This window comes from Scyliorhinus canicula, chromosome 3 (assembly GCF_902713615.1).
Source record: "Scyliorhinus canicula chromosome 3, sScyCan1.1, whole genome shotgun sequence".
NCBI classification, from domain to species: domain Eukaryota; kingdom Metazoa; phylum Chordata; class Chondrichthyes; order Carcharhiniformes; family Scyliorhinidae; genus Scyliorhinus; species Scyliorhinus canicula.
The window spans coordinates 15,958,489-15,977,786 of record NC_052148.1 but is presented as its reverse complement, the minus strand read 5'-3'; positions in this window follow the sequence as shown (position 1 = coordinate 15,977,786).

Here is a 19,298-nt window from a genome sequence, read left to right as displayed (position 1 = left end):
CTTGCTTTGCACATTTATTCATTGCCCTGTACACGTCTTCATTGCCCTGTACATTTCATCCTTGCTTTGCACATTTATTCATTGCCTTGTACATTTCTTCATTGCCCTGTATGTTTCTTCGTTGCTTTGCACATTTATTCATTGCCCTGTACATGCCTTCATTGCCCTTTATGTTTCTTCCTTGCTTTGCACATTTATTCATTGCCCTGTACATTTCTTCATTGCCCTGTATGTTTCTTCATTTCCCTGTATGTTTCTTCATTTCCCTGTATGTTTCTTCATTGCCCTGTATGTTTCTTCATTGTCCTGTATGTTTCTTCATTGTCCTGTATGTTTCTTCATTGTTCTGTACATTTATTCATTGCCCTGTACATGTCTTCATTGTGCTGTATGTTTCTTCATTGCCCTGTATGTTTCTTCATTGCCCTGTACATGTCTTCATTGTGCTCCAAGTTTCTTCATTGCTCTGTACATTTATTCATTGCCCTGTACATGTCTTCATTGTGCTGTATGTTTCTTCATTGCTCTGTACATTTATTCATTGCCCTGTACATGTCTTCATTGTGCTGTATGTTTCTTCATTGCCCTGTATGTTTCTTCATTGCCCTGCATGTTTGTTCATTGCCCTGTACGTTTGTTCATTGCCCTGAATGTTTCTTCATTGTCCTGTATGTTTCTTCATTGCTCTGTACATTTATTCATTGCGCTGCAAATTTATTCATTGCTCTGTGCAGTTACTCATTGTGCTGATATTTTATACATTGCCCTTAATATTTATTCATTGTGCTGCATATTTATTCATTGTACTGTATATTTATTCATTGAGCTGTACATTTATTCATTGCATTGTACATTTATTCACTGCATGTTAATTTATACATTGCCCTGTATATTTATTCATAGTGCTGTACATTTATTCATTGTGCTGTACATTTATTCATTGCACTTTACGTTTATTCATTGTTTTCAACATTTATTCATTATGCTGTACCTTTACTCATGGCATTGTACATTTATTCATATCTCTGTATATTTATTCATTGTTTCATTTATTAATTTTGCTGTTGACGTATTCATTACACTGTACATTTATTCATATCCCTGTATAATTATTAATTACTGTGCACATATATTCATTGTGCTGTACATATAGTCAATGTGCTGAATGTTAACTCATTACTCTGTACATTCCTTCATTGCTCTGTATATTAATTCATTACACTGTACATTTCTTCATTGCCCTGTATATTAATTATTTCCACTGTACATTTATTCATTCTGATGTACATTTATTCACTGCACTGGTGTGTGAATCAGTTGAGCCATGTCAAACCTGCCCAATTTAAGAAAGGGTTTAAAAGTGCACTCATATTGATTTCTGAACATGAGCTGTGAGGAGACCAAATCCGTTGAGACGCACAGACAGGGTGAGCTTTAAACATGGAAAATTGAAGCAGATTGAGAATTGAATAGATGTGTCTTTCCCTCTTCTCTGTTTTATAATTTTAGTTGTCCAGTTAAAATAGTAATAAGCAGCTGTCCCACGAGATAGCTGAGTGACAGGTAACTGTCCATCACCTGAAGTCACGAGGTGTTGATTACACTCTTTTGATATTCAACTGGTCTGTGAGACATTCCTTCATGGCATTTAACATTCCTTCACTGTGTTTCACATTCCTAAGTGTATTTTACATTCCTAAAGCGTGTTTCACATTCCTCAGTGTCCGTACATTCCTTCAGTGTGTTTTCTTTCTGGTCAGTGTGTTTTACATTCCATCAGGGTGTTTTACATTCCTTCAGTGTGTTTTCCGTTTCTTCAGTGTGTTTTAATTTTCATAGGTGAGTTTTGCAGTCCTTCAGTGTATTTTTACATGCCTTCAGTGTGTTTTACATTCCTTCAGTGTATTTTACATTGCATCGGTGTGTTCTACATTCCTTCAATGTGTTTTCTGTTCTTTCAGCGTGTTTTACAGTCCTTCAGTATGTTTTCCATTCCTTCAGTGTGTTTTACTTTCCTTCAGTGTGTTTTACTTTCCTTTAGTGTGTTTTACATTCCTTCAGTGTGTTTTACATTCCTTCAGTGTGTTTTACTTTCCTTCAGTGTGTTTTACATTCCTTCAGTGTGTTTTACATTCCTTCACTGTGCTTTATATTCCTTCAGCGTGTTTTACATTCCTTCAGTATATTTTACATTCCTTCAGTGTGTTTTACATTCCTTCAGTGTGTTTTACATTCGTTCAGTGTGTTTTACATTACTTCAGTGTGTTTTACTTTCCTTCAGTGTGTTTTACATTCGTTCAGTGTGTTTTACTTTCCTTCAGTGTGTTTTACATTCATTCAGTATGTTTTACATTCCTTCAGTGTCTTTTACATTCCTTCAGTGTGTTTTACATTCCATCAGTGTGTTTTCCATTCCTTCAGCGTGTTTTACATTCCTTCAGTATGTTTTCCATTCCTTCAGCGTGTTTTACATTCCTTCAGTGTGTTTTGCATTCATTCAGTATGTTTTACATTCCTTCAGTGTGTTTTACATTCCTTTAGTGTGTTTAACATTCCTTTAGTGTGTTTACATTCCTCCAGTATGTTTTCCATTCCTTCAGTGTGTTTTACATTCCTTCAGTGTGTTTTACATTCGTTCAGTGTGTTTTACATTACTTCAGTGTGTTTTACTTTCCTTCAGTATGTTTTACGTTCCTTCAGCGTGTTTTACATTCCTTCAGTGTGTTTTACATTCGTTCAGTGTGTTTTACATTCCTTCAGTATATTTCACATTCCTTCAGCGTGTATTACATTCCTTCAGTATATTTTACATTCCTTCAGCGTGTTTTACATTCCTTCAGTGTGTTTTACATTCCTTCAGTATATTTTACATTCCTTCACTGTGTTTTACATTCCTTCAGTATGTTTTCCATTCCTTCAGCGTGTTTTACATTCCTTCAGTATATTTTACATTCCTTCACTGTGTTTTACATTCCTTCAGTATGTTTTACATTCCTTCAGTGTGTTTTACATTCCTTTAGTGTGTTTAACATTCCTTCAGTGTGTTTACATTCCTCCAGTATGTTTTACATTCCTTCAGAGTGTTTTACATTCCTTCAGTGTGTTTTCCATTCCTTCAGCATGTTTTACATTCCTTCAGCGTGTTTTACATTCCTTTCGTGTGTTTTACGTTTTTTCAGTGTGTTTTGCAGTCCTTCAGTATGTTTTACATTCCTTCACTGTGTTTTACATTCCTTCACTGTGTTTTCCATTCCTTTAATGTGTTTTCCATTCCTTCAGCGTGTTTTACATTCCTTCAGTGTGTTTTCCATTCCTTCAGTGTGTCGTACATTCCTTCAGTATGTTTTACGTTCCTTCAGTGTTTTCCATTCCTTCAGCGTGTTTTACATTCCTTCAGTGTGTTTTCCATTCCTTCAGTGTGTTTTACGTTCCTTCAGTGTGTTTTACATTCCTAGAGTATGTTTTACATTCCTTCAGAGTGTTTTACATTCCTTCAGTATGTTTTCCATTCCTTCAGTGTGTTTTACATTCCTTCAGTATGTTTTCCATTCCTTCAGTGTGTTTTACATTCCTTCAGTATGTTCTCCATTCCTTCAGTATATTATACATTCCTTCAGTGTGTTTTACATTCCAAAAGTGTGTTTTACACTCCTTCAGCATGTTTAACATTCCTTCAGTATTTTAAATTCTTTCAGTGTATCATATTTTCCTTCAGTGTGTTTTGCATTCCAATAGTATGTTTTACATTCCTTCAGTGTGATTTACGTTCCTACAGTATCTTTTACATTCCTTCAGTGTGTTTTACTGTCTTTCAGTATGTTTTACATTCTTTCATTGTGTTTTACATCCCTTCAGTGTGTTGTACATTCCTTCATTGTGTTTTATATTCGTTCATTGTGTTTGTACATTCCTTCAGTTTGTTTACATACCTTCAATGTGTTTTACATTCCTTCTGTGTTGCGGTTGGAGAAGCATGGTAGCAAAGTTCATCGCACATTTGCTTCACAGCTCCAGGGTATTCTTGGCTTTTGTGACTATCTGTTTGGAGTCTGGAGGTTCTCTCTGTGTCCCTGAACAGGCACCGGATAGTGGCGACTAGGATCTGTTCACAGTAACCTCATTGCAGTGTTAATTGAAGCCTACTTGTGACAATAAAGATTATTGCAAAGATGATTCTTGACAGGAGCGAGAGTAACAGGGTAGTTGTTATGGGGGACTTTAACTTTCCAAATATTGACTGGAAATACTATAGTTCGAGTACTATAGATGGGTCAGTTTTTGTGCAGTGTGTGCAGGAGGGTTTTCTGACACAGTATGTAGACAGGCCAACAAGGGGCAAGGCCACATTGGATTTGGTACTGGGTAATGAACCCGGCCAGGTGTTAGATTTAGATGTAGGTGAGCACTTTGGTGATAGTGATCACAACTCGGTTATGTTTACTTTAGCAATGGGCAGGGATAGGTATATACCGCAAGGCAAGAATTATAGCTGGGGGAAAGGCAATTATGATGCTATTCGGCAAGATTTAGGATGTATAGGATGGGGAAGGAAACTGCAGGGGATGGGTACAATCGAAATGTGGAGCTTTTTCAAGGAACAGCTACTGCGTGTCCTTGATAAGTATGTACCTGTCAGGCAGGGAGGAAGTTGTCGAGCAAGGGAACCGTGGTTTACTAAGGAAGTTGAAGCACTTGTCAAGAGGAAGAAGAAGGCTTATATTAGGATGAGACATGAAGGCTCAGTTAGGGCACTTGAGAGTTACAAGTTAGCCAGGAAGGACCTAAAGGGAGAGTTAAGAAGAGCGAGGAGAGGACACGAAAAGTCGTTGGCGGATAGGATCAAGGAAAACCCTAAGGCTTTCTATAGGTATATCAGGAACAAAAGAATGACTAGAGTAAGATTAGGGCCAATCAAGGATAGTAGTGGAAAGTTGTGTGTGGAATCAGAGGAGATAGGGGAAGCATTAAATGGATATTTTTCGTCAGTGTTTACACTGGAGAAAGACAATGTTGCCGAGGAGAACACTCAGGTTCAGTCGACCAGGCTAGATGGAATTGAGGTTCAAAAGGAGGAGGTGTTAGCAATTTTGGAAAATGTCAAAATAGATAAGTCCCCTGGGCCAGATGGGATTTATCCTAGGATTCTCTGGGAAGCCAGGGAGGAGATTGCAGAGCCTTTGTCCTTGATCTTTATGTCGTCTTTGTCGACAGGAATAGTGCCGGAAGACTGGAGGATAGCAAATGTTGTCCCCTTGTTCAAGAAGGGGAGTAGAGACAACCCTGGTAATTATAGACCTGTGAGCCTTACTTCGGTTGTGGGTAAAATGTTGGAAAAGGTTATAAGAGATAGGGTTTATAATCATCTTGAAAAGAACAAGTTGATTAGCGATACTCAACACGGTTTTGTGAAGGGTAGGTCATGTCTCACAAACCTTATTGAGTTTTTTGAGAAGGTGACCAAACAGGTGGATCAGGGTAAAGCTGTTGATGTGGTGTATATGGATTTCAGTAAGGCGTTTGATAAGGTTCCCTACGGTAGGCTATTGCAGAAAATAAGGAAGTATGGAATTGAAGGTGATTTAGCGGTTTGGATCAGTAATTGGCTAGCTGAAAGAAGGTGGTTGATGGCAAATGTTCATCCTGGAGTTCAGTTACTAGTGGTGTACCGCAAGGATCTGTTTTGGGGCCACTGCTGTTTGTCATTTTTATAAATGACCTGGAAGAGGGTGTAGAAGGATGGGTTAGTAAATTTGCAGATGACACGAAGGTCGGTGGAGTTGTGGATAGTGCTGAAGGATATTATAGGATACAGAGGGACATAGATAAGCTGCAGAGCTGGGCTGAGAGGTGGCAGATGGAGTTTAATGCGGAAAAGTGTGAGGTGGTTCACTTTGGAAGGAGTAACAGGAATGCAGAGTACTGGGCTAATGGCAAGATTCTTGGTAGTGTAGATGAACAGAGAGATCTCGGCATCCAGGTACATAAATCCCTGAAAGTTGCCACCCAGGTTAATAGGGCTGTTAAGAAGGCATATGGTGTGCTAGCCTTTATAAGCAGGGGGATTGAGTTTCGGAACCACAAGGTCATGCTGCAGCTGTACATAACTCTGGTGCGGCCACACCTGGAGTACTGCGTGCAGTTCTGGTCACCACATTATAGGAAGGATGTGGAAGCTTTGGAAAGGGTTCAGAGGAGATTTACTAGGATGTTGCCTGGTATGGAGGGAAGGTCTTACGAGGAAAGGCTCAGGGAATTGAGGTTGTTTTCGTTAAAGAGGAGAAGGCTGAGAGGTGACTTAATAGAGACATATAAGATAGTCAGAGGGTTAGATAGGGTGGACAGTGAGAGTCTTTTTCCTCGGATGGTGATGACCAACACGAGGGGACATAGCTTTAAATTGAGGGGTGATAGATATAGGACAGATGTCAGAGGCAGTTTCTTTACTCAGAGAGTAGTAGGGGTGTGGAACGCCCTGCCTGCAATAGTAGTAGACTCGCCAACTTTAAGGGCATTTAAGTGGTCACTGGATAGACATATGGATGAAAATGGAATAGTGTAGGTCAGATAGGCTTCAGATGGTTTCACAGGTCGGCGCAACATCGAGGGCCGAAGGGCCCGTACTGCGCTGTAGTGTTCTATGTTCTATGTTCTATAAGAGGGCTTCAGTGTGTTTTACATTCCCGGCTTGGGTCACTATCTGTTTGGAGTCTGCACGTTCTCCCTGTGTCTGCGTGAGTTTTTCCAGGTGTTTCGGTTTACTCCCAAAGTTTCGAAATATGTCTCAAATATTCCTTCAGTGTGTTTTAAATTCCATTGGTGCATTTTACAGTCCTTCAGAGTATTTTCTATGTCTTCAGTGTGTTTTACAGGCCTTCAGTGTGTTTTACAAACTTTTATTCTGTTTAAGAGTCCTTGACTCTTAAAAGCTCGCACTTTTCAAGGACAGAAGCTCGCACTTTTCAAGGACACACATCCTGAGTGAGACTCATGCAGAGTGGGATTGCAACTTGGTAATTTGGTGCAGTGAGGTAATTTGGTGCAGAGTGTAAGGAGGTGCTTTTTAACCCTGGTAAGTGACTGGTAAGTAGTTTTTCTTTTCATTGTCTAATTTATTTATTTTTATTTTGAAATTGTTGTTGTATACGTTTACCTAAGATTTAAGACATGGCAGGAGATCCCAGACCCGTGTCATGCTCCTCGTGTGCGATGTGGGAGCTCAGGGACACGTCCACTGTCCCTGGCTCTTTCACGCACAAGAAGTGTGTTCAGTTGCAGCTCTTGTTCGACCGCTTGACGGCTCTGGAGCTGCGGATGGACTCACTTTGGAGCATCCGCGATGCTGAGGAGGTCATGGATAGCACGTTTAGCGAGTTGGTCACACCACAGGTGAAAGTTACTGAGGGAGATAGCAAATGGGTGACCAAAAGACAGAGCAAGAGTAGGAAGGCAGTGCAGGTGTCCCCTGCGGTCATCTCCCTGCAAAACAGATATACCGCTTTGGATACTGTTGAGGGAGATGGCTCACCAGGGGAAGGCAGCAGCAGCCAGGTTCATGGCACCGTGGCTGGCTCTGCTGCACAGAAGGGCAGGAAGAAAAATGGCAGGGCTATAGTGATAGGGGACTCGATTGTAAGGGGAATAGATAGGCGGTTCTGTGGATGCAATCGAGACTCCAGGATGGTATGTTGCCTCCCTGGTGCAAGGGTCAAGGATGTCTCAGAGCGGCTGCAGGACATTCTGGGGGGGGGAGGGTGAACAGCCAGCTGTCGTGGTGCACATAGGCACCAACGATATAGGTTAAAAAATGGGATGAGGTCCTACAAGCGGAATTCAGGGAGTTAGGAGTTAAACTAAAAAGTAGGACCTCAAAGGTAGTAATCTCAGGATTGCTACCAGTGCCACGAGCTAATCAGAGTAGGAATGTTAGGATAGATAGGATGAATGCGTGGCTCGAGAGATGGTGCAAGAGGGAGGGATTCAAATTCCTGGGGCATTGGGACCGGTTCTGGGGGAGGTGGGACCAGTACAAACCGGACGGTCTGCACCTGGGCAGGACTGGAACCGATGTCCTGGGGGGGTGTTTTCTAGAGCTGTTGGGGAGGGTTTAAACTAATGTGGCAGGGGGATGGGAACCGATGCAGGAAATTGGAAGGTAGTAAAACAGGGACAGAAGCAAAAGGAAGTAAGGGGAAAAGTGCAAGGGAGAGAAGACATAGTCAAAAATCTAAAAGGGCGACAGTACAAGGTACAGTGACTGAGGGGAGCTCAGTGAATAGGCCCAGTAATAACAAAAGGAATAAAACTGGATATGTTAAGATTCAAAACAGAGGTAAAAAAACCAACATAAGTGTACTTTACCTGAATGCTCGTAGTATTCGGAATAAAGTAAATGAGTTGATGGCGCAAATCATCGTAAATGACTATGATTTAGTGGCCATTACTGAAACATGGTTAAAGGATGGTCACGACTGGGAGTTAAATATCCGAGGGTATCAAACTATTCGGAAGGACAGAGTGGGTGGTAAGGGAGGTGGTGTTGCTCTGTTATTTAAGGATGACATCCGGGCAATAGTAAGAGATGACATCGGTGCTATGGAGGATAAGGTTGAATCCATTTGCGTGGAAATCAGGAATAGTAAGGCGAGAAAGTCACTGATAGGAGTAGTCTATCGGCCACCAAATAGTAACGTTATGGTGGGGCAGGCAATAAACAAAGAAATAACTGATGCATGTAGAAATGGTACAGCAGTTATCATGGGGGATTTTAATCTACATGTCGATTGGTTTAACCAGGTTGGTCAAGGCAACCTTGAGGAGGAGTTTATAGAATGTATCCGCGATAGTTTCCTAGAACAGTATGTAATGGAACCTACGAGGGAACAAGCGGTCCTAGATCTTGTCCTGTGTAATGAGACAGGATTGATTCATGATCTCATAGTTAGGGATCCTCTCGGAAGGAGCGATCACAATATGGTGGAATTTAAAATACAGATGGAGGGTGAGAAAGTAAAGTCAAATACTAGTGTTTTGTGTTTAAACAAAGGAGATTACAAGGGGATGAGAGAAGAACTAGCTAAGGTAGACTGGGAGCTAAGACTTTATGGTGGAACAGTTGAGGAGCAGTGGAGAACCTTCCAAGCGATTTTCCACAGTGCTCAGCAAAGGTTTATACCAACAAAAAGGAAGGACGGTAGAAAGAGGGAAAATGGACCGTGGATATCTAAGGAAATAAGGGAGAGTATCAAATTGAAGGAAAAAGCATATAAAGTGGCAAAGATTGCTGGGAGATTAGAGGACTGGGAAATCTTTAGGGGGCAACAGAAAGCTACTAAAAAAGCTATAAAGAAGAGTAAGATAGAGTATGAGAGTAAACTTGCTCAGAATATAAAAACAGACAGTAAAAGTTTTTACAAATATATAAAACAAAAAAGAGTGGCTAAGGTAAATATTGGTCCTTTAGAGGATGAGAAGGGAGTTTTAATAATGGGAAATGAGGAAATGGGTGAGGAACTGAACAGATTTTTTGGGTCGGTCTTCACAGTGGAAGACACAAATAACATGCCAGCGACTGATAGAAATGAGGCTATGACAGGTGAGGACCTTGAGGGGATTGTTATCACTAAGGAGGTAGTGATGGGCAAGCTAATGGGGCTAAAGGTAGACAAGTCTCCTGGCCCTGATGGAATGCACCCCAGAGTGGTAAAAGAGATAGCTAGGGAAATTGCAGATGCACTAGTGATAATTTACCGAAATTCACTAGACTCTGGGGTGGTCCCGGTGGATTGGAAATTAGCAAACGTGACGCCACTGTTTAAAAAAGGAGGTAGGCAGAAAGCAGGAAATTATAGGCCAGTGAGCTTAACTTCGGTAGTAGGGAAGATGCTGGAATCTATCATCAAGGAAGAAATAGTGAGGCATCTGGATAGAAATTGTCCCATTGGGCAGATGCAGCATGGGTTCATAAAGGGCAGGTCGTGCCTAACGAATTTAGTGGAATTTTTTGAGGGCATTACCAGTGCAGTAGATAATTGGGAGCCAATGGATGTGGTATATCTGGATTTCCAGAAAACCTTTGACAAGGTGCCACACAAAAGGTTGCTGCATAAGATAAAGATGCATGACATTACGGGTAAAGTAGTAGCATGGATAGAGGATTGGTTAATTAATAGAAAGCAAAGAGTGGGGATTAATGGGTGTTTCTCTGGTTGGCAATCAGTAGCTAGTGGTGTCCCTCAGGGATCCGTGTTGGGCCCACAATTGTTCACAATTTACATAGATGATTTGGAGTTGGGGACCAAGGGCAATGTGTCCAAGTTTGCAGATGACACTAAGATGAGTTGGTAAAGCAAAAAGTGCAGAGGATACTGGAAGTCTGCAGAGGGATTTGGATAGGTTAAGTGAATGGGCTCGGGTCTGGCAGATGGAATACAATGTTGACAAATGTGAGGTTATCCATTTTGGTAGGAATAACAGCAAACGGGATTATTATTTAAACGATAAAATATTAAAGCATGCTGCTGTGCACCGAGACCTGGGTGTGCTCGTGCATGAGTCACAGAAAGTTGGTTTACAGGTGCAACAGTTGAATAAGAAGGCAAATGGAATTTTGTCCTTCATTGCTAGAGGGATGGAGTTTAAGACTAGGGAGGTTATGTTGCAATTGTATAAGGTGTTAGTGAGGCCACACCTGGAGTATTGTGTTCTCCTTACTTGAGAAAGGATGTACTGGCACTGGAGGGTGTGCAGAGGAGATTCACTAGGTTAATCCCAGAGCTGAAGGGGTTGGATTATGAGGAGAGGTTGAGTAGACTGGGACTGTACTCATTGGAATTTAGAAGGATGAGGGGGGATCTTATAGAAACATTTAAAATTATGAAGGGAATAGATAGGATAGATGCGGGCAGGTTGTTTCCACTGGCGGGTGAAAGCAGGACTAGGGGACATAGCCTCAAAATAAGGGGAAGTAGATTTAGGACTGAGTTTAGGAGGAACTTCTTCACCCAAAGGGTTGTGAATCTATGGAATTTCTTGCCCAGTGAAGCAGTTGAGGCTCCTTCATTACATGTTTTTAAGGTAAAGATAGATAGTTTTTTGAAGAATAAAGGGATTAAGGGTTATGGTGTTCGGGCCGGAAAGTGGAGCTGAGTCCACAAAAGATCAGCCATGATCTCATTGAATGGCGGAGCAGGCTCGAGGGGCCAGATGGCCTACTCCTGCTCCTAGTTTTTCTGTTCTTATGTTGAGTGTGTTTTACATTCCTTGAGTGTCTTTTACAGTACTTCAGTGTGTTTTACATTGCTTCAGTGTTTGTACATTCCTTTAGTGTGTTTTACATTCCTTCAGTATGTTTTACAGTCCTTCAGTGTCTTTTACATTCTTTCATTGTGTTTTAAATTCCTTCAGTGCGTTTTACATTCCTTCAGTGTGTTTTACATTCCTTCAGTATCTGTACATTCCAAGAGTGTTTTACATTCCTTCAGTGTGTTTTACATTCCTTCAGTGTGTTTTACATTCCATTGGTGTGTTTTACAGTCATCCAATGTGTTTTCCATTCCTTCCTTGTGCTTTACATTCCTTCAGTGTGTTGCGGTTGGGGAAGCATGGTAGCTATGTTTGTCATACTTTTGCTTAACAGCTCCAGGGTTGATTCCCGACTTGGGTCACTATCTGTTTGGAGTCTGCACGTTCTCCCTGTGTCTGCATGAGTTTTTCCAGGTGTTTCGATTTACTCCCAAAAGTCTCGAAATATGCTGTTCTGTAATTTGGACATTCTGCATTTGCCCTCTGTGTATCGAACAGGCACCGGATATTGGCGACAAGGATCTTCTCACAGTAACTTCACTGCAGTGTTAATTGAAGCCTACTTGTGACAATAAAGATTATTAATTTTAAGAGTGCTTCAGTGTGTTTTACATTCCTCAGATTGTTTTAAATTCCTATTGTGTGACTTACATTCCTTCAATGTGTTTTGCCTTCCTTCAGTATGTTTTACATTCCTTCATTGTGTTCTCCAGTCCTTCAGTGTGTTTTACTGTTCTTCAGTGTCTTTTCCATTCTCTCATTGTGTTTTACATTCCTCCAGTGTCTGTACATGCCTTCATTGTGTTTTCCATTTATTCAGTATGTTTTACATTCCTTCAGTTTGTTTTACATTCCATCTGTAGGTTTTCCAGTCCTTCAGTGAGTTTTACACTCCTTCGTTGTGTTTTCCAGTCCTTCAGTGTGTTTTCCATTCCTTCAGTTTGTTTTACATTCCTTCAGTAAGTTTTACATTCCTTCAGTAAGTTTTACATTCCTTCAGTAAGTTTTACATTCCTTCAGTATGTTTTATATTCTTTCAGTGTATTTTACATTCCATCAGTGTGATTTACATTCCTTCAGTATGTTTCATAAAATTTTCATAGAATTTACAGTGCAGAAGGAGGCCATTCAGCCCATCGACTCTGCACTGGTTCTTGGAAAGAGCACCCTACCCAAGGTCAACACCTCACCCCTATCCCCATAACCCAGTAACCCCACCCAACACTAAGGGCAATTTTGGACACTAAGGGCAATTTATCATGGCCAATCCACCTAATCTGCACATCTTTGGACTGTGGGAGGAAACCGGAGCACCCGGAGGAAACCCACGCACACACGGGGAGGATGTGCAGACTCCGCACAGACAGTGACCCAAGCCGGAATCGAACCTATGACCCTGAAGCTGTGAAGCAATTGCGCTATCCACAATGCTACCGTGCTGCCCTTCACATTCCTTCAGTGTGTTTTACATTCCTTCCTTGTGTTTTACATTCCTTTAGTGTGTTGCGGTTGGGGAAGAATGGTAGCTATGTTTGTTATACTTTTGCTTCACAGCTCCAACGTCGATTCCCAGCTTGGGTCACTATCTGTTTGGAGTCTGCACGTTGTCCTTGTGTCTGCGTGAGTTTTTCCAGGTGTTTCGATTTACTCCCAAAAGTCTCGAAATATGCTATTTGGTAATTTGGACATTCTGAATTCGCCCTCTGTGTATCGAACAGGCACCGGATATTGGCGACTAGGATCTTTTCACTGTAACCTCATTGCAGTGTTAATGTAAGACTACTTGTGACAATAAAGATTATTATTGTTAAGAGTGCTTCAGTGTGTTTTACATTCCTAAGAGTGTTTTAAATTTCTATTGTGTGACTTCAGTTTGTTTTGCCTTCCTTCAGTGTGTTTTACATTCCTTCAGTACATTTTAAATTCCTTCAGTGTGTATTACATTCCTTCAGTGTCTGTACATTCCTACAGTGTGTTTTCCATTCCTTCAGTATGTTTTCCATTCCTTCAGTGTGTTTTACATTCCTTCAGTGTGTTTTCAATTCCGTCAGTCTGTTTTCCATTCCTTCAGTGTGTTTTCCATTCCTTCAGTGTGTTTTACATTCCTTCAGCGTGTTTTACATTCCTTCAGTGTGTTTTCCATTCCTTCAGTGTGTTTTACATTCCTTCAGTGTGTTTTACATTCCTTCAGTGTGTTTTACATTCCTTCAGTGTGTTTTACATTCCTTCAGTGTGTTTTACATTCCTTCAGTGTGTTTTACATTCCTTCAGCGTGTTTTACATTCCTTCAGCGTGTTTTACATTCCTTCAGTGTGTTTTACATTCCTTCAGCGTGTTTTACATTCCTTCAGCGTGTTTTACATTCCTTCAGCGTGTTTTACATTCCTTCAGTGTGTTTTCCATTCCTTCAGTGTGTTTTACATTCCTTCAGTGTGTTTTACATTCCTTCAGTGTGTTTTACATTCCTTCAGTGTGTTTTACATTCCTTCAGTGTGTTTTACATTCCTTCAGTGTGTTTTACATTCCTTCAGCGTGTTTTACATTCCTTCAGCGTGTTTTACATTCCTTCAGCGTGTTTTACATTCCTTCAGTGTGTTTTACATTCCTTCAGCGTGTTTTACATTCCTTCAGCGTGTTTTACATTCCTTCAGTGTGTTTTACATTCCTTCAGTGTGTTTTACATTCCTTCAGTGTGTTTTACTTTCCTTCTCTGTGTTTTACATGCCTTTCGTGTGTTTTACATTCCTACAGTGTGTTTTACATTCCTTCAGTGTGTTTTACATTCCTTCAGTGTGTTTTACATTCCTTCAGCGTGTTTTACATTCCTTCAGTGTGTTTTGCATTCCTTCAGTGTGTTTTCCATTCCTTCAGTGTGTTTTCCATCCCTTCAGTGTGTTTTCCATCCCTTCAGTGTGTTTTACTGTCCTTCAGTGTGCTTCAGAATCATAGACGTTACAGTGCAGAGTGAGTCGTTTTGGGCCATCAATTCTGCACCAGCCCTTGGAAAGAGCATCCTACCAAAGCCCATACCTCCCAAACTGGTTCACACGCCCCACCCTATCCATTAACCCCACTGTAAAGTAAAATGGGAAAATGTAATTTGAAACATGAAGGTCTGATGATCAACCTGAAGGATTATGAGAAAAAGCTAAGTATAATGGAAAAAGATCCTATAAATGTAATAAAATGCTTAAAAATGATAAAGAGAAGTTAAAGCAGAAGTCCCTCAAAGGGTTATCAGCAGCAAAAGGTTTTAGACGCAGACAGTTGTTATCACCCAGACTTTGAGATATCTCCTCGAAACAGCTCATGCTGGAACCCGTTAACATTCTTTCAAATCAGAGAAATTGTTGCAAGTTAAGTTTTTACATCAAGGGGACAAATTCTCCACCCTTTGATCAAAGTTAATTATTTTAGCAAGCAATTGATTAGAATTGCCAGAATCTTAAGTTTGAATTACTTAAAATAATGTTTATTTGTGAATGATAGAAACTTAATGGCAACAGTTAAAAGTGGAAATCTGGAGATGACAGTTGACTTTGCTACTGTACAATTCACCGCATCATTAAAACATTAAGAAGCCGCCGCACATTGACATTCAGCTGCCTCCCCTTCACAAACTCCGTTTGGTCCTCATGGATAACGAGCCGGACCACATCCTCCACCCTCCTGGACAGTATCTTAGCCAACAACTTTGCGTCCACGTTGAGGAGCGAGATCGGCCTGTAAGACCCACACTGGAGGGGGTTCTTATCCCGCTTCAAAATCAGTGAAATTATTGCTCTGGACATCGTCGGGGGCAAAGCCCCCTCCTCTCTTGCCTCATTCAGGGTCCTCACTAACAACGGGTCCAGCAGGTCTGAAAACTTCTTATAAAACTCCACTGGGAACCCATCAGGCCCCGGTGCTTTCCCTGTCTGCATGCTCCCCAACTCCTCGATCAGCTCCTCCAACTTGATTGGGGCCCCCAGACCCTCCACCAGCTCCTCCTCCACTTGTGGGAACTCCAGCTTATCCAGAAAGCGGTCCATCCCGCCCTCCTCCCTAGGGGGCACCGACCGGAACAGCTCCTGGTAGAAGGACATGAACACACTCAGCACTCTGGCCGTCGCCGGCCTCTTGCCCGTCTTAGACCTCGAGCAATCCAGAGCCGGGTCCAGCACAGTATTAAAATCTCCTCCCAAAATCAAGCCCCCCGTCTCCAGGTCCGGAATCCGGCTCAACATGCGCCGCATGAAGCCTCCATCGTCCCAGTTGGGGGCGTAAACATTGACCAGAACCACCCGCTCCCCTTGAAGCCTACCACTCACCATTACGTATCTGCCACAGCTATCCGCCACCAGACTCAACGCCACAAACGACAAGCTCTTACCAACTAAAATCGCCACCCCTCGATTCTTCGCATCTAGCCCCGAGTGGAACACTTGTCCAACCCAGCTTCTTCTCAGCCTCACCTGATCCGCCACCTTAAGGTGCGTCTCCTGGAGCATAGCCACGTCTGCTCCCAGCCCCTTCAAATGCGCCAAGACCCGGGACCGCTTTACCGGCCCATTCAGCCCCCTCACGTTCCATGTGACCAGCCGAATTGGGGGAGGTCCTCCCCCTCCCTCTGCGCCGGTCAGCCATAGCTCTCTCTTGGCTCACCACGTGCCCGCAGAACCGCCCAGGCCTGTTTCCCACGGTGTCAGACCCCCTTCCCACCCACCCCCGCCCCCCCCACCCCCCCCCCCCCCCCCCCAGCTAGGGCCACCCCTAGCTGCGTAACCCCTTCCATCGTACTTCCGTAAGTCAGCCAACTCCTGCTGACCCCGGCTGCTCCCACCAGCCTAACGACCCCCCCCCCCCCCCCCCCCGCCCCCGGTGCAATACAACCACCACTCCCCCCGCCCAGTGCTGATCCCGCCCACTACGCCTCCAGCGCGGGAAGAAAACCCGCGCTTCCATCTCAGATCCCCCCCCCCCCCCCCCCGACCCAACACGCGGGAAAAAGAAGGGCGCGTGACCCAGCGGGCCCGCTTACAGCTCCCAAGCCCTCCACCAGTGAAAAACAAGAAAGCACCAAAATAAATAAATAAAAGTCCCAAAAAAGTGAAAAAGCATAAGAGCAAAAAGGCATCAACAAACACAACCAGAAAAAAAATGGATACCAAGGAGGACAAGGCCTCCGAACCATGTACATCAATCCCCAGCCCCCCAGTCTTCCGTTCTAGTCCAACTTCTCTGCCTGGACGAAGGCCCAGGCATCCTCCGGGGAATCGATGTAGAGCTGGCGGTCTTTATAAGTAACCCAGAGGCGTGCCGGCTGTAACAGGCCAAACTTCATCCCCTTCTTGTGAAGCACTGCCTTCGTCCGATTAAAACCAGCCCTTCTCTTCGCCACCTCCGCGCTCCAGTCCTGATAAATCCGGATCTCTGCATTCTCCCACTTGCTGCTCCTTTCCTTCTTCGCCCATCGCAGCAGACGCTCACGGTCAACGAAGTGGTGAAAACGGACCAGCACCGCCCTTGGCGGCTCGTTCGGCCTGGGTTTCCGCAGCAGCACTCGATGGGCACACTCCAGCTCCAAGGGCCTTTGAAATAACCCCGCGTCCATTAACGAGTTCAACATCACGGCCACATAGGCCCCCTAGTCCGAACCTTCCAGCCCCTCCGGGAGGCCCAGGATCAGCACGTTCTTCCGGCGGGAGCGATTCTCCATCTCCTCCAGCTTCGCTTGCCATTTCTTGTGGAGCGCCTCGTGCGACTCCACCTTCACTGCCGGGCCCAGGAGTTCATCGTCGCTCTCCGAGGCCTTTTGACGTAGCTCTCGGATCTCTGCACCCTGAGCCGTCTGAGTCGCCATGAGCTTGTCCAGCGAGGCCTTAAACGGTTCCAGCATCTCAGCCTTCAGCTCTCTGAAGCAACGCTGAAGCAGCTCCTGCTGCTCCCGCGCCCACTGCTGCCACGCTGCCGGTTCCCCGTTCGCCGCCATCTTGTTTCTCCTGCCTTGCACTTTTCTCTGCTCCAAAGCCGATTTTTTAACCGCTCCGCTCCTGGTCCAGTCCATCCACCGGCAGATTAGCGCAGTGAATGTGTTCCCACACCGGGAAAAGTCCAGCCAGCGCCGCTAAGGGCCCTTAAAAGAGCCCAAAAGACCGAAAAGAGCAGGAGCTACCGAACGTGCGGCTTAGCTCCGCATCACCGCAACCGGAAGGGGTTAATATTTGATAAACACACAGTAAACATCTTATCCACTACGAACACAAAGATACAGTATTCTATGGTAGCCCTTAATAGCTTTCCCAACAACATCCATAAGCCAAACACACCTTTTCTACAAAAACAGTAGGTTTGAATTACAGAAAACAGGTATTACTTTGAAGATAGTCTGGAGACATTCTTTAGCATGCAGAGAGAGAGACATTCTTTGTTTGAATGCAGCTCCCAACTGAAAACAAAACCAAAAAATCTCAGAGCCACAAAGCAGCTTCCAGCTCAAAACAAAAGTAAAAGACAGAATCACAGCCCAGCTCCACCCACACAGTGACATTAAGGCAGCCATTTGATAAAACACACTTTCCGAAAAGGGAACCTCACATGACACCTCCTCCCAAGAAAAAAAAAACCATCAACTTCAAGATGGTTTCATTTTTCACCTTTTAACTTTCCTTTAAGAAATATTGACAGCAAATATACATTTTTTTTAACAAAACAAAACACACAAACATTTATAATAAAATAGTCCATTTTAGTTCTTCTGCCTGCACCGAACCTGTTTCTCTTCATCACATTCGTGACAAAGCATCGGCTGTCGCGTTTTCTCATCCTGCCACCTGTATTATTTTAAAATGAAAAGACTGTAACAATAAACTCCATCGAAACAATCTGGCATTGTTATTTCAGAATCGCTCCAAAAACGTCAATGGATTATGATCAGTAGATATAATTGTTTCAGACGAATTGCTGGTAATATAAATTTGAAAATGTTGCAGAGCCAGCACCAAGCTCAAAGTCTTCTTCTCAATCATTGAATACATCTTCTGGTGCTTATTTAATTTATTTGAAAAATAACCAATGGACTGCTCTAGTCCTTCGTCGTCTTGTCAGAGCACCGCCCCTACGCCCGCATCACTTGCATCAACAGCCACTTTGAATGGTGTTATGTAATGGCTAACATAGTGGTTAACACAGATCTCAGGTCGTCAAATGCCTGTTGTCATTCCGCTGTCCATTGGAATTAGTTACGCTTCTTTAGCAAGTCCTTCAGTGGAGCGACCACACTGCTAAAATGCGGCAAAAATTTCCGATAAAATGCACTCCTGCCAAGAAATCGCATTATTTCCCTTCGTGTCGAGGGTATTGGAAACTCCCCAGTAACTTTGTTTTCACGGTCCATGGGACGATTCGACCCTGTCCGATTGTATGGCCAAGGAAAGTGACTTGGGTTTTTCCAAATTCACTTTTGGCTAGGTTTATCACCAAACCCGCCTCCTGAAGGCGATCGAATAACTCCATCAGATGCTTCAAATGTTCTTTCCCTGCCTGACTAAATAACGTCGATGTACACCACACAATTGGGCAATCCTGAAACAACTTTTTGTTACCTTGAGGTAAAATTTGATCCTTGATCCGATTGTATTTCTGTGGGTAGTCCATATCTAGTAAAGAATTTAAGGAACTCCACCACAATATTTTTAGCTGTAATATTATGTCAGTAATATTGACCTCTGGAAACCTAGTAGACACATCCATTACATTCAAAAGACATTGATTCCCACTTTTTATTTTAGGAAGTAGTCCTACACAATCAATTAAGACCCCTGTAAAAGGTTCCTCAAATGCTGTAATGGGTATTAATGATGCTGGCTTTATCACTGCTTGAGGTTTTCCTCTCACTTGATATGTGTGACATGATCGACAAAATTTAACTAAATCTTTATGTAGCCCGGGCAATACAATTTTTTTTTATTTTGGCCTCAGTTTTCCTTACTCCCAAATGACCCCCCACTGGTACCTCA